Source organism: Hyla sarda, chromosome 10 (genome assembly GCF_029499605.1).
Source record: "Hyla sarda isolate aHylSar1 chromosome 10, aHylSar1.hap1, whole genome shotgun sequence".
In the NCBI taxonomy this organism is placed as follows: Eukaryota; Metazoa; Chordata; class Amphibia; order Anura; family Hylidae; genus Hyla; species Hyla sarda.
Genome location: NC_079198.1, coordinates 33,619,312 through 33,631,679, shown reverse-complemented (window position 1 = coordinate 33,631,679; position 12,368 = coordinate 33,619,312). Strand labels below are relative to the sequence as shown.

The 12,368-nt window shown below is 47.0% G+C and overlaps 1 protein-coding gene across 2 annotated transcripts in view; it reads left to right on the top strand.

Annotated features, from left to right (window-relative positions):
• Positions 1-12,368, top strand: part of CXCR5 (C-X-C motif chemokine receptor 5) — a 42,187-nt gene that overhangs the window by 27,739 nt on the left and 2,080 nt on the right. The gene's annotated exons all lie outside the window — the stretch shown is intronic.

The window sequence follows — 12,368 nt, the reverse complement described above, 5'->3', positions numbered from 1 at the left end:
AGTAAAAATTAAATTAGTGGAACCATTATTGGACCAATCCAATTCCTATATATTGTGCTTTTAAAACACACTTCCTTTTTGTATTATTTTTGCACTATAATTTGGTTTATTTTAATATAATAAATAAAAGTGAAGTTTTAAAAGGGTAACCCTAGTTGGGGGTCTTAGTAACGGATGGGTCTCCGACCCTGAAGGGAATTGGAATTTGTTGAAACCTTAATGACTTGGAGAGGTTCTGCAAAGAGGAGTGGGACATAATCCCTCATGATATGTGTGCAAACCTGGTGACCAACTATAAGAAACATCTGTCTTTCTTTCTGCAGCTGGGGAAACCCCCTCAAACCACCTCCTACACTAAATAAGCTTCTACAATAGTATGCAGCTGTCAAACACATTTTGATTAGCAGGTGAAAACTTCTAGTTAAAGTGATTTAAAGTCCACTAAAACCGAGTTCTATCATTTTGGTGGTCTGCTGACAGTCCATTGCATCCTATTAAGAGCAGAGGTGCATCCATGGACAGGTGCTGTATCTGTCCCACAGTAGTTAGTTCCATTATTAAGAAGTCCCCCCCCCCCATAGGCAGGTATGTCCCCAGGTAAGTAGATCTATCCCCCAGGTAGGTAGGTAACCATATAGGTACATAAGTAATTAGGTAGGTAGCTATGTAGGTAGCTAGCAATGTATCTATGTAGGTAAGTAGTGATGTAGGTAGGCTTGTAGCTATGTAGGTAAGTAGGTAGCCAGGAAGCTAGCCAGGTAGGTAAATAGCCAGGAAGGTAGGTAAGTAGGTAGCTAGGTAGGTAAATAGCCAGTAAGGTCGGTAAGTAGTTAGCTATGTATGTAGGTAGGTATCACTATAGGTAAATAGGTAGGTAGCCAGGTAGGTAGCTAAGTACTGTAGGTAGTCAGGTATGTAAGTACCACTGCCACGCAACTTTATTACAGTTGTGAATTGGCCGGTAACAATATAGCAAAATTGCAGAGAAGTTGCAAGCAAGTCGTGGTCAAACATGATTGGCATTTAGGTCAATGCATGCAACTTGCCACCAAAAATCCATCCATCAAGGATGGCCATGCAACTGTTGCGTTACAGTCACAGCATGTCACATGCAACAACATTCACTAAAATTTTGTGTGACCAAAGTTGTAGCCCTAGCCTAAATGCTGAACTGAAGAGGGAGAGGACTGCCACAGCGGTATGCTTGCTGCAGCCTGTTCAAAATAGTCAACAAAAAAGCTGGCCAATAGTAGGCCACTGCAAATAAACCTATGTCTGGGTTGAAGCAAGCCAGTAATAGCCTCTTAAGAGCTGGAGTATTCTAAACACTGGAGAGGCAATGGTTGGTGATGACTGTGTCAAGGAGTGTCTCTGCTTAGGCCTCAAATGTGAGTGACTGCTGCTGTTCAATTTGTGTGCTGAGTGTCGACATAAGAAAAGAATACAAGAAAGTTTGGTACAATCTCCTTTCTCAGCCAAGGCAGAAGAAAAGAAAGTTCTGGCTTTATTAAGGAAGTACATTGTTATACATGATTATCAAAAGGGGAGGTTGTCAATCACATAAAAAATCATCTTGTCACATCTTGATTGGTTAGTCAAGTCTATACGCTGATACAGGCGTAAGCATTTATTTTTAAGCATTTATTCAATCATAGTCACATGAGATTGCAGCTAAAAACAGCAAAAAACAAAGCGCTCCATGGTGTATTAAAAGAGTAACTTGTCAGGCAACTTATGCACTGAAAGAGGAGGCTTCACCTGGACGTGTTGTGTACCCACATACACAACAATGGTGAGCGCATGTAGTGTCCGCAGCCAGCCGGTGAGCAGGAGGTATATGTGTTACGCCGAGCGCTCCGGGTCCCCGCTCCTCCCCGGAGCGCTCGCTACACCTTCCTCACTGCAGCGCTCCGGTCGGTTCCACGGACCCGGGGCGCTGCGATACTGCCTCCGGCCGGGATGCGATTCGCGATGCGGGTAGCGCCCGCTCGCGATGCGCACCCCGGCTCCCGTACCTGACTCGCTCTCCGTCAGTTCTGTCCCGGCGCGCGCGGCCCCGCTCCCTAGGGCGCGCGCGCGCCGGGTCTTTGCGATTTAAAGGGCCACTGCGCCGCTGATTGGCGCAGTGGTTCCAATTAGTGTTTGCACCTGTGCACTTCCCTATATCACCTCACTTCCCCTTCACTCCCTCGCCGGATCTTGTTGCCATCGTGCCAGTGAAAGCGTTTCCTTGTGTGTTCCTAGCCTGTGTTCCAGACCTCCTGCCGTTGCCCCTGACTACGATCCTTGCTGCCTGCCCCGACCTTCTGCTACGTCCGACCTTGCTTCTGTCTACTCCCTTGTACCGCGCCTTTCTTCAGCAGCCAGAGAGGTTGAGCCGTTGCTAGGGGATACGACCTGGTCACTACCGCCGCAGCAAGACCATCCCGCTTTGCGGCGGGCTCTGGTGAAAACCAGTAGTGACTTAGAACCGATCCTCTAGCACGGTCCACGCCAATCCCTCTCTGGCACAGAGGATCCACTACCTGCCAGCCGGCATCGTGACAGTAGATCCGGCCATGGATCCCGCTGAAGTTCCTCTGCCAGTTGTCGCTGACCTCACCACGGTGGTCGCCCAGCAGTCACAACAGATAGCGCAACAAGGCCAACAGCTGTCTCAACTGACTGTTATGCTACAACAGTTGCTACCACAGCTCCAGCAATCATCTCCTCCGCCAGCTCCTGCACCTCCTCCGCAGCGAGTGGCCGCTTCTGGACTACGACTATCCTTGCCGGATAAATTTGATGGGGACTCAAAGTTTTGCCGTGGCTTTCTTTCCCAATGTTCATTACACTTGGAGATGATGTCGGACCAGTTCCCCACTGAAAGGTCTAAGGTGGCTTTCGTAGTCAGCCTGCTGTCTGGAAAAGCCCTGGCTTGGGCCACACCGCTCTGGGACCGCAATGACCCCGTCACTGCCTCTGTACACTCCTTCTTCTCGGAAATTCGAAGTGTCTTTGAGGAACCTGCCCGAGCCTCTTCTGCTGAGACTGCCCTGTTGAACCTGGTCCAGGGTAATTCTTCCGTTGGCGAGTATGCCGTACAATTCCGTACTCTTGCTTCAGAATTATCCTGGAATAATGAGGCACTCTGCGCGACCTTTAAAAAAGGCCTATCCAGCAACATTAAAGATGTTCTGGCCGCACGAGAAATCCCTGCTAATCTACATGAACTCATCCACCTAGCCACTCGCATTGACATGCGTTTTTCCGAAAGGCGTCAGGAGCTCCGCCAGGATATGGACTCTGTTCGCACGAGGCGTTTCTTCTCCCCGGCTCCTCTCTCCTCTGGTCCCCTGCAATCTGTTCCTGTGCCTCCCGCCGTGGAGGCTATGCAGGTCGACCGGTCTCGCCTGACACCTCAAGAGAGGACACGACGCCGCATGGAGAATCTCTGCCTGTACTGTGCTAGTACCGAACACTTCCTGAAGGATTGTCCTATCCGTCCTCCCCGCCTGGAAAAACGTACGCTGACTCCGCACAAAGGTGAGACAGTCCTTGATGTCTACTCTGCTTCTCCACGTCTTACTGTGCCTGTGCGGATGTCTGCCTCTGCCTTCTCCTTCTCTGCTGTGGCCTTCCTGGATTCGGGATCTGCAGGAAATTTTATTTTGGCCTCTCTCGTCAACAGGTTCAACATCCCGGTGACCAGTCTCGCCAGACCCCTCTACATCAATTGTGTAAACAATGAAAGATTGGACTGTACTATACGTTTCCGCACGGAGCCCCTTCTAATGTGCATCGGATCTCATCACGAGAGGATTGAACTTTTGGTCCTCCCCAATTGCACTTCTGAAATTCTCCTTGGACTTCCCTGGCTTCAACTCCATTCCCCAACCCTGGATTGGTCCACTGGGGAGATCAAGAGTTGGGGGCCCTCTTGTTCCAAGGACTGCCTAAAACCGGCTCCCAGTAACCCTTGCCGTGACTCTGTGGTTCCTCATGTAACCGGTCTCCCTAAGGCCTATATGGACTTTGCGGAAGTTTTTGCAAAAAACAAGCCGAGACTCTACCTCCTCACAGGCCTTATGATTGTCCTATTGACCTCCTCCCAGGCACTACTCCACCCCGGGGCAGAATCTATCCTCTGTCCGTCCCAGAGACTCTTGCCATGTCTGAATACGTCCAGGAAAATTTAAAAAAGGGCTTTATCCGTAAATCCTCCTCTCCTGCCGGAGCCGGATTTTTCTTTGTGTCCAAAAAAGATGGCTCTCTACGTCCTTGCATTGACTACCGCGGTCTTAATAAAATCACGGTTAAGAACCGCTACCCCCTACCCCTCATCTCTGAACTCTTTGATCGTCTCCAAGGTGCCCATATTTTTACCAAACTGGACTTAAGAGGTGCTTATAATCTCATCCGCATCAGAGAGGGGGATGAATGGAAAACGGCATTTAACACCAGAGATGGACACTTTGAGTATCTGGTCATGCCCTTTGGCCTGTGCAACGCCCCTGCCGTCTTCCAAGACTTTGTTAATGAAATTTTTCGTGATCTCCTATACTCCTGTGTTGTTGTATATCTGGACGATATCCTGATTTTTTCTGCCAATCTAGAAGAACACCGCCAGCATGTCCGTATGGTTCTTCAGAGACTTCGTGACAATCAACTCTATGCCAAAATAGAGAAATGTCTGTTTGAATGCCAATCTCTTCCTTTTCTAGGATACTTGGTCTCTGGCCAGGGACTACAAATGGACCCAGATAAACTCTCTGCCGTCTTAGATTGGCCACGCCCCTCCGGACTCCGTGCCATCCAACGTTTTTTGGGGTTCACCAATTATTACAGGCAATTTATTCCACATTTTTCTACCATTGTGGCTCCTATTGTGGCTTTAACCAAAAAAAATGCCGATCCCAAGTCTTGGCCCCCTCAAGCGGAAGACGCCTTTAAACGACTCAAGTCTGCCTTTTCTTCGGCTCCCGTGCTCTCCAGACCTGACCCATCTAAACCCTTCCTATTGGAGGTTGATGCCTCCTCAGTGGGAGCTGGAGCTGTCCTTCTACAAAAAAACTCTTCCGGGCATGCTGTTACTTGTGGTTTTTTTTCTAGGACCTTCTCTCCGGCGGAGAGGAACTACTCCATCGGGGATCGAGAGCTTCTAGCCATTAAATTAGCACTTGAGGAATGGAGGCATCTGCTGGAGGGATCAAGATTTCCAGTTATTATTTACACCGATCACAAGAACCTCTCCTACCTCCAGTCTGCCCAACGGCTGAATCCTCGTCAGGCCAGGTGGTCTCTGTTCTTTGCCCGATTTAATTTTGAAATTCACTTTCGGCCTGCTGATAAGAACATTAGGGCCGATGCTCTCTCTCGCTCCTCAGATGCTTCTGAAATTGAACCCTCTCCTCAACACATCATTCCTCCTGACTGCCTGATTTCCACTTCTCCAGCCTCCATCAGGCAAACTCCTCCAGGAAAGACCTTTGTTTCTCCACGCCAACGCCTCGGAATCCTCAAATGGGGTCACTCCTCCCATCTCGCAGGTCATGCGGGCATCAAGAAATCTGTGCAACTCATCTCTCGCTTCTATTGGTGGCCGACTCTAGAGACTGATGTGGTGGACTTTGTGCGAGCCTGCACTATCTGTGCCCGGGATAAGACTCCTCGCCAGAAGCCCGCTGGTTTTCTTCATCCTCTACCTGTCCCCGAACAACCTTGGTCTCTGATTGGTATGGATTTTATTACTGATTTACCCCCATCCCATGGCAACACTGTTATTTGGGTGGTCGTTGATCGATTCTCCAAAATGGCACATTTCATCCCTCTTCCTGGTCTTCCTTCAGCGCCTCAGTTGGCTAAACAATTTTTTGTACACATTTTTCGTCTTCACGGGTTGCCTACGCAGATCGTCTCGGATAGAGGCGTCCAATTTGTGTCTAAATTCTGGAGGGCTCTCTGTAAACAACTCAAGATTAAATTAAATTTTTCTTCTGCATACCATCCTCAATCCAATGGACAAGTAGAAAGAATTAACCAGGTCTTGGGTGACTATTTACGACATTTTGTTTCCTCCCGCCAGGATGACTGGGCAGATCTTCTACCTTGGGCCGAATTCTCGTATAATTTCAGAATCTCTGAATCTTCCTCCAAATCCCCGTTTTTCGTGGTGTACGGCCGTCACCCTCTTCCCCCCCTCCCTACCCCCTTGCCCTCTGGTCTGCCCGCTGTGGATGAAATTTCTCGTGATCTTTCCATCATATGGAGAGAGACCCAAAATTCTCTCTTACAGGCTTCTTCACGCATGAAGAGATTCGCGGATAAGAAAAGAAGAGCTCCTCCCATTTTTTCCCCTGGAGACAAGGTATGGCTCTCCGCTAAATATGTCCGCTTCCGTGTCCCTAGCTATAAGTTGGGACCCCGCTATCTTGGTCCTTTCAAGATTTTGCGCCAGATTAATCCTGTCTCTTACAAACTTCTTCTTCCTCCTTCTCTTCGTATTCCTAATGCCTTTCACGTTTCTCTTCTTAAACCACTTATCATTAACCGTTTCTCTCCCAAATCTGTTTCCCCCACTCCTGTCTCCGGCTCCTCGGACATCTTCTCCGTCAAAGAAATTTTAGCATCTAAAAAGGTCAGAGGGAAAACCTTCTTTTTAGTGGATTGGGAGGGTTGTGGTCCAGAAGAGAGGTCCTGGGAACCTGAGGACAATATCCTGGACAAAAGTCTGATCCTCAGGTTCTCAGGCTCCAAGAAGAGGGGGAGACCCAAGGGGGGGGGTACTGTTACGCCGAGCGCTCCGGGTCCCCGCTCCTCCCCGGAGCGCTCGCTACACCTTCCTCACTGCAGCGCTCCGGTCGGTTCCACGGACCCGGGGCGCTGCGATACTGCCTCCGGCCGGGATGCGATTCGCGATGCGGGTAGCGCCCGCTCGCGATGCGCACCCCGGCTCCCGTACCTGACTCGCTCTCCGTCAGTTCTGTCCCGGCGCGCGCGGCCCCGCTCCCTAGGGCGCGCGCGCGCCGGGTCTTTGCGATTTAAAGGGCCACTGCGCCGCTGATTGGCGCAGTGGTTCCAATTAGTGTTTGCACCTGTGCACTTCCCTATATCACCTCACTTCCCCTTCACTCCCTCGCCGGATCTTGTTGCCATTGTGCCAGTGAAAGCGTTTCCTTGTGTGTTCCTAGCCTGTGTTCCAGACCTCCTGCCGTTGCCCCTGACTACGATCCTTGCTGCCTGCCCCGACCTTCTGCTACGTCCGACCTTGCTTCTGTCTACTCCCTTGTACCGCGCCTTTCTTCAGCAGCCAGAGAGGTTGAGCCGTTGCTAGGGGATACGACCTGGTCACTACCGCCGCAGCAAGACCATCCCGCTTTGCGGCGGGCTCTGGTGAAAACCAGTAGTGACTTAGAACCGATCCTCTAGCACGGTCCACGCCAATCCCTCTCTGGCACAGAGGATCCACTACCTGCCAGCCGGCATCGTGACAATATGGAGGCAGACTTCAGACAGAGGTGGCGGCTTTCAATGGCGCAGGTCACAGAAGAAGCATGGATAGGTAAAAGCAAGGGTAGTTAATCTCCCAGCATGCAATGCGTTTCACTGCAACAGCAGCTTCATCAGGCATGATGCCTGATGAAGCTGCTGTTGCAGTGAAACGCGTTGCATGCTGGGAGAATAAACTACCCTTGCTTTTACCTATCCATGCTTCTTCTGTGACCTGCGCCATTGAAAGCCGCCACCTCTGTCTGAAGTCTGCCTCCATATACCACATGAGATTATAGGGCAGATTTCCTGTTTTATTTTGAAGATTACAGATGTATCTGCTATTTTTCACCGATTGCATTTTCCTCAGAATGATTTTATTCGGACCACTACTCATTGTTACATCTTCCTTTTTGGAACACCATAAATCTTTCTTGCTTCTCAAGTATTATCCAGAGAGCAGGTTCAACTCTTGGTTACAAGCAAATACCTAAGCTGATATATCTGATAAAAAATAATAATGTTTTTCTGCAGCATTTGATTAGCATTGATATAGATACATATATATATATATATATATATATATATATATATATATATATATATTGATAATCAATCAGAATCATTGTAATCATCCCCAACAACTGCTCTACAGCTTTACATCAGTAGTAGATCTAAGCAAGGCCATTTTCATGCTCCATATGAACCGTTCATTTTTTGAGTGATCACAATGAATACTGCTTATAGAAGTTTAGTATACTTGCTTAAGCGATTGACTCCCTGGCACGCTGTGATCTCCATCCTGTTCCTGCAATCTACATCCAAGTCTATGGGGCTGTCGAGAGTGCTATGTGGAGGCACCATGCAGGGGCATATGGAGTGAAAACAGCTCCATGGCAATTATTTGTTAGGACTCCTTGTGCTGTTCTACAAGCTCCATGCAGACATGACACCATATTAGTAGTTGATTTTGTTATCAAGAGAAAAGAGCATTAATAGAGTTTTACTATTATGACTATATATTTCAGTTCTAATAGGTGACACTGTGTAACCACAACACAGCGTGACAACATTAATATAGCTTACGCTTTGTGGGCACAATCTTTAACCAGATACATTACAATCAAACATTTCCTTTGTATGACTGTTCTGGTATGCACCCTCCCACGTGCAACAGGTTCCAGTAAGAAAAAAACAAATATTTACATATAACAATGTAGTACTCATTTATGGACATACAGTACAAAAATGCAAGCAGTGCAGTAGAAAAGAATACATTTCTGAGAATCTTATAGTTTTGCTTACTTGTGGATATGGAAGCTTAGCTACATTTTAGTAGTAAAATCTACATGTAATACGATTTTGCTCAAAATAAATAAAGCTTTATTTCTTATTAAAATTTATACAACTTTCTAACATGTGTAGTTCAAATTCAGGCAATTTTTTAAAAACTTGTTTGCTGCCAGTGACTAAAAACATTCTTGTTTGACTTCACACTTTGCAAAATCATACACACAGCTAGCTCTGCTCACAGCTGGAAAGTGTCTTAGGCTGGGTTCACACTACATTTTGTCCATAGGGGGACAGGATCCGGCTGGGGCATGGGAAAACTGCATGCTCCCGTATCCCAGCCGGACCCGGACCCTATTCATTTGAATGAGTCGACGAGAGTCAGATAGTGACTCCGGTCGGATAATTTTTGCCCCGTATCTGGTTTTCTGGCCAGACTGAAAACCGCAGCATACCATGGTTCTCAGTCCGGTCACAAAACCGGATATGGGGCAAAAATGAGCCGACCGGAGTCGTGGTTGGGGCCAGCTGGGATACGGGAGCACCCGGTTTGCACATTTCCCAGCCGATTCTGATCCCAGTATGACATAAACGTAGTGTGAATGCAGCCTTAGCAATGTTCTGTGAGCTATACAGTCAGAACTCCAGATTGATACATTCTAGCAAATAATGAGCAATATTCATGCTGCTGCTGATGGATTTGGTTCACAGAGCATTGTCTAGACTGGATAAAATTGTGCAGCCTGCAGAATAGATATGTACATGTTTAAAGCCTATGAATGTACACGTGAACATTCTCATACAGCCTTTATAGTGTACTAGAATATACCTCTCTACAGTCATGGCCGTAAATGTTGGCACCCCTGAAATTTTTCTGGAAAATTAAGTATTTCTCACGTGTTTATTCCCTTTGTGTGTATTGGAACTAAACCAAAAAAGGGAGGAATAAAAGCAAATTGGACATAATGTCACACCAAACTCCAAAAATGGGCTGGACAAAATTATTGGCACCCTTTCAAGCATGTGATGCTCCTTTAAACTAACCTGGGTAAAGTAGCAGGTGTGAGCAATACAAAAAAAATCACACCTGAAAGCAGATAAAAAGGAGAGAAATTCACTTAGTTTTTGCATTGTGTGTCTGTGTGCCACACTAAGTATGGACAACAGAAAGAGAAGAGAACTGTCTGAGGACTTGAGAACCAAAATTGTGGAAAAAATATCAACAATCTCAAGGTTACGAAAGTCCATCTCCAGAGATCTAGATTTGCCTTTGTCCACAGTGTGCAACATTATCAAGAAGTTTGCAACCCATGACACTGTAGCTAATCTCCCTGGGCATGGATGTAAGAAAAAAATTGAAGAAAGGTGTCAATGCAGGATATTCCGGATCATGGATAAGTAGCCCCAAACAAGTTCCAAAGATAATCAAGCTGTCCTGCAGGCGTAGGGAGAATCAGTGTCACCGCAAACTATTCCTTCACATTTAAATGAAATGAAACGCTATGGCAGGAGACCCAGGAGGACCCCACTGCTGACACAGAGACATAAAAAAGCAAGGCTACATTTTGCGAAAATGAACTTGAGTAAGCCAAAAGCCAAGATAGAGCTTTTTGGTAAAGCACATCATTCTACTGTTTGCTGAAAATGGAATGAGGCCTACAAAGTGAAGAAGACCGTACCTACAGTGAAATATGGTGGAGGTTCAATGATGTTTTGCTGCTTCTGGCACTGGGTGCCTTGAATGTGTGCAAGGCATCATGAAATCTGAGGATTACCAACAAATTTTGGGTCACACTGTACAGCCCAGTGTCAGAAAGCTGGGTTTGTGTCCGAGATCTTGGGTCTTCCAGCAGGACAATGACCCAAAACATACGTCAAAAAGCACCCAGAAATGGATGGCAACAAAGTGCTGGAGAGTTCTGAAGTGGCCAGCAATTAGTCCAGATCTAAATCCCATTGAACATCTGTGGAGAGATCTTAAAATTGCTGTTGGGAAAAGGCACCCTTCCAATAAGAGAGACTTGGAGCAGTTTGCAAAGGAAGAGTGGTCCAACGTTTCGGCTGAGAGGTGTAAGAAGCTTATTGATTGTTACGCCGAGCGCTCCGGGTCCCCGCTCCTCCCCGGAGCGTTCACAGCGTTCTCCTATTCGCAGCGCCCCGGTCAGACCTGCCGACCGGGTGCGCTGCGATAATGTTCCCAGCTGGGATGCGATTCGCGATGCGGGACGCGCCCGCTCGCGATGAGCATCCCGACTCTCTTACCAGACCCGTTCCCCGTCTGTGCTGTCCCGGCGCGCGCGGCCCCGCTCCTTAGGGCGTGCGCGCGCCGGGTCTTTGCGATTTAAAGGGCCGGTGCGCCACTGATTGGCGCATGAGGTTTTAATCAGTACCTTCACCTGTGCACTTCCCTACTTATACCTCACTTCCCCTGCACTCCCTTGCCGGATCTTGTTGCCATTGTGCCAGTGAAAGCGTTTCCTTGTGTGTTCCTAGCCTGTGTTCCAGACCTCCTGTCGTTGCCCCTGACTACGATCCTTGCTGCCTGCCCTGACCTTCTGCTACGTCCGACCTTGCTCTTGTCTACTCCCTTGTACCGCGCTTATCTCAGCAGTCAGAGAGGTTGAGCCGTTGCCGGTGGATACGACCTGGTTGCTACCGCCGCTGCAAGACCATCCCGCTTTGCGGCGGGCTCTGGTGAATACCAGTAGCAACTTAGAACCGGTCCACCGACACGGTCCACGCCAATCCCTCTCTGGCACAGAGGATCCACCTCCAGCCAGCCGAATCGTGACATTGATGGTTATAGGAAGCGACTGATTTCAGTTATTTTTTCCAAAGGGTGTGCAACCAAATATTAAGTTAAGGGTGACAATAATTTTGTCCAGACCATTTTTGGAATTTGGTGTGAAATTATGTCCAATTTGCTTTTTTTCCTCCCTTTTATGGTTTAGTTCCAATACACACAAAGGGAATAAACATGTGTAGAGCAAAACATGTGTTACTGCAATTGTTTGCTGTGAGAAATACTTAATTTTCTTGAAAAATTTCTTGGGTGCCAACATTTATGCCCATCACTGTAATGAAGCCTGTGAAACTAATGCTGGTTATTGTGATTACTAGCAATTCACAGTAAATGCTGAAAAATGTTTTCATATTAGTATCTCAGCTATTTTATCTTTTTATCTCTTTTCTCTCATTTTATCCAAGTTGTTCAGGAAAAAAATAACTAGGAAAGGTTAAAATTGATTTATTTAAAACAACAATACCTCACCCACTTTAAAGAATGAAGGAAATATTATAGGATGACCATCAAATTATTACAATCATGAAAAGATTTCCAACTTGCTTATATCATGTGTAGAAGCTCATATCCAGCTCAATAGTAGGTAGTAAAATAGTTCATATGATATTTTACCGGATTGTTTTCTGTAATGTCTGTCTGTGGGCTTATGTCAGAATATTGCCAAAAACATATATTTTGATATATAAGACACTTCTATGTCATAGCCACAGGGTTTAATAGACCCAACATAGTCTTTTTTAGACCTTGTTTGTGGGACACAAAAGTGTGGTAGATTTGCATTCATATTTCCATTTTGCTGTTTTTTAAC